At 45.4% G+C, this 3,434-nt stretch overlaps 1 non-coding gene across 1 annotated transcript; it reads left to right on the top strand.

The window, feature by feature from the left end:
• Positions 1–638: 638 nt before the first annotated feature.
• TRNAH-GUG (transfer RNA histidin (anticodon GUG)) lies at positions 639–710 on the top strand. Its single transcript has one exon. It is a non-coding gene; the product is annotated as a tRNA-His (tRNA).
• Positions 711–3,434: the final 2,724 nt, after the last annotated feature.

Genomic DNA, 3,434 nt, shown 5'->3' on the forward strand with positions numbered 1-3,434 from the left:
GAGGGTGAGACAGGGAGGAGATAAAATCCCTGTATGAAGCCAAGAGAACGAGGCGGCATGAACATGCATCCTTGTACGCAGGTGTGACATGGAGTCATCATGAACATGCATCCCTTTATAAGGACATAACATGGAGGACGCATGAACATGAATGCCTGAATTTTATGGTGGTGGCCTTCGGGTGATTTGGCACGTGCAATTGGTGAAGAGCACTTCTCCTGCGCAAAAAAATAAATGTACTATTAGCACCCCGGAGGGAGCCTCTGCACTTCTTATAGGGAGAAAACTCTGCAATGGAAGGGGACAGGGTCAATAACAGCTGTAAACTCTCACAAGACCATCACTGCTCTCACACTTTCCTGCTCTCAGGCTGGCGGGCCATTATCGGCCCTGGCTGCCGCACCATTGCCAGGTTTGTGTAACTATATTATTTCTAATTGGCTCCACTTTGATGACTTTCATTTGGATTCTGACTTGATTATTGAGATCTTAAATAAGTGACTGGGGATCAGGTGTCCACTTATTCTCATGGATAACATCACAACCAACCTTTAATTCAAACATGAGTCATGACATCACAGATGGAGTACAGCTTATGATAGAGGTGGAAGGTCACATTATAGCAGCCCAATTAGCTCGCCGTGATCGTATAGTGGTTAGTACTCTGCGTTGTGGCCGCAGCAACCTCGGTTCGAATCCGAGTCACGGCATTGCGATGAGGCAATGTCACTGCAGTTGGGCAGATATTTTAGAATTTCCATTAATACATTGGCAATCTCTGTGGAGGACTGAAACAATTTGATATGTCCTGTTACTGTTATGAACCTTTTGTTTCTTTAATGCTCTTTGCACACTTTTTCATCGGGTGACTGTAATGTATTTCAACCAAATCTAATTAAGAGCGCATTATGTGGTGACATTTGCAGTACATGAAACATTATAACACTGCCATTTACGTCAATAACCACTAGCTTGATTAAGACATATGTATTGCAGCGACAGTATTTCCCAGTTACAAATGGGAAAAAAAACAACATCCGCGAGGGATTGAACCAACGACATTTAACTGATGTTGCCAATGGAGCGCGTTACAGAGAGCGCGAGGTCCCGCCTTTACAGTCACACGCTGATGATAATACAGATGTTTAAATAAACAGGCATATCTGTGGACTTGTGGTCTTTCTACATTGGGACTCATAGTCTAGTCCTAGGCTATTGTAGGCACTGGCGTATCTTTTAGTGGAATGAGAGGCATTCTGTAGTCGCGTGAAAGGACCTTTCAAGTCAATCTGATCTGTATTGTCCTGTGAAAAAAAGCGTTCTTAGACACAGTGAGGAGTTTTTGGGGATAATGGGAAAATCATTTCCAACTAAATGACAGGAATTTCTTAGTCCAATCATGAGGTGTGCTAGGCTTTTTTATACTGTGGCGGAAAGAGAGAGAGTATAACAGTCATTATAAATAAAGGGCCAAGGAAGTGACAGTTTATGGAAGGAACAATTTGCACATAGTTTTAGAATGTGGTCAGGAGGAGGACAATGTGCTTACACATATGAAACATTAGAAGGTAGACATTATGGAAGCACATATATTTCTTTATTTTTATTGTATTTGGGGAGAGGGGGTTAATATAGCACGTCCAATGTGGAAAAGTGCTTTCCATAGCACCTTGCAGGTGGGCGACATCTAGAGCTGTGCAGTAGCCACCCATGCCCCAGACGTCAAGGAGAACAAGAAGTTACACATGTTGGAAGTGAGGGTGAGACATTGAGGAGATATGATCCCCGTATGAAGCCGAGAAAAGGAGGAGGCGTGAACGTGCATCCATGTATGCAGGCGAGAAGGGAAGGAGCATTGGTCATGCATCCCTGCATGAGGGTGAGACAGGGCGGAGATATGATCCCCGTATGAAGCCGAGAGAAGGAGGAGGCGTGAACGTGCATCCATGTATGCGGGCGAGACAGGAAGGAGCATTGGTCATGCATCCCTGCATGAGGGTGAGACAGGGAGGAGATATGATCCCCGTATGAAGCCGAGAGAAGGAGGAGGCGTGAACGTGCATCCATGTATGCAGGCGAGAAGGGAAGGAGCATTGGTCATGCATCCCTGCATGAGGGTGAGACAGGGAGGAGATATGATCCCCGTATGAAGCCGCGAGAAGGAGGAGGCGTGAACGTGCATCCATGTATGCGGGCGAGACAGGAAGGAGCATTGGTCATGCATCCCTGCATGAGGGTGAGACAGAGAGGAGATATGATCCCCAAATGAAGCCGAGAGAAGGAGGAGACGTGAACGTGCATCCATGTATGCGGGCGAGATGGGAAGGAGCATTGGTCATGCATCCCTTCCTGAGGATGAGACAGGGAGGAGATAAAATCCCCGTATGAAGCCGAGAGAACGAGGAGACATGAACGTGCATCCATGTATGCGGGCGAGAAGGGAAGGAGCATTGGTCATGCATCCCTGCATGAGGGTGAGACAGGGAGGAGATAAAATCCCTGTATGAAGCCAAGAGAACGAGGTGGCATGAACATGCATCCTTGTATGCAGGTGTGACATGGAGTCATCATGAAAATGCATCCCTTTATAAGGACATAACATGGAGGACGCATGAACATGAATGCCTGAATTTTATGGTGGTGGCCTTCGGGTGATTTGGCACGTGCAATTGGTGAAGAGCACTTCTCCTGCGCAAAAAAATAAATTTACTATTAGCACCCCGGAGGGAGCCTCTGCACTTCTTATAGGGAGAAAACTCTGCAATGGAAGGGGACAGGGTCAATAACAGCTGTAAACTCTCACAAGACCATCACTGCTCTCACACTTTCCTGCTCTCAGGCTGGCGGGCCATTATCGGCCCTGGCTGCCAACCCATTGCCAGGTTTGTGTAACTATATTATTTCTAATTGGCTCCACTTTGATGACTTTCATTTGGATTCTGACTTGATTATTGAGATCTTAAATAAGTGACTGGGGATCAGGTGTCCACTTATTCTCATGGATAACATCACAACCAACCTTTAATTCAAACATGAGTCATGACATCACAGATGGAGTACAGCTTATGATAGAGGTGGAACGTCACATTGTAGCAGCCCAAGTAGCTCGCCTTGATCATATAGTGGTTAGTACTCTGCATTGTGGCCGCAGCAACCTCGGTTAGAATCCGAGTCACGGCATGGCAGTTGGGCAGATATTTTAGAATTTCCATTAATACATTGGCAATCTCTGTGGAGGACTGAAACAATTCGATATGTCCTGTTACTGTTATGAACCTTTTGTTTCTTTAATGCTCTTTGCACACTTTTTCATCGGGTGACTGTAATGTATTTCAACCAAATCTAATTAAGAGCGCATTATGTGGTGACATTTGCAGTACATGAAACATTATAACACTGCCATTTACGTCAATAACCACTAGCTTGATTAAGAC

This window comes from Ambystoma mexicanum (assembly GCF_040938575.1).
Source record: "Ambystoma mexicanum isolate Mex_15411 chromosome 12 unlocalized genomic scaffold, UKY_AmexF1_1 Mex_chr12_unloc.1, whole genome shotgun sequence".
Taxonomy (NCBI): domain Eukaryota; kingdom Metazoa; phylum Chordata; class Amphibia; order Caudata; family Ambystomatidae; genus Ambystoma; species Ambystoma mexicanum.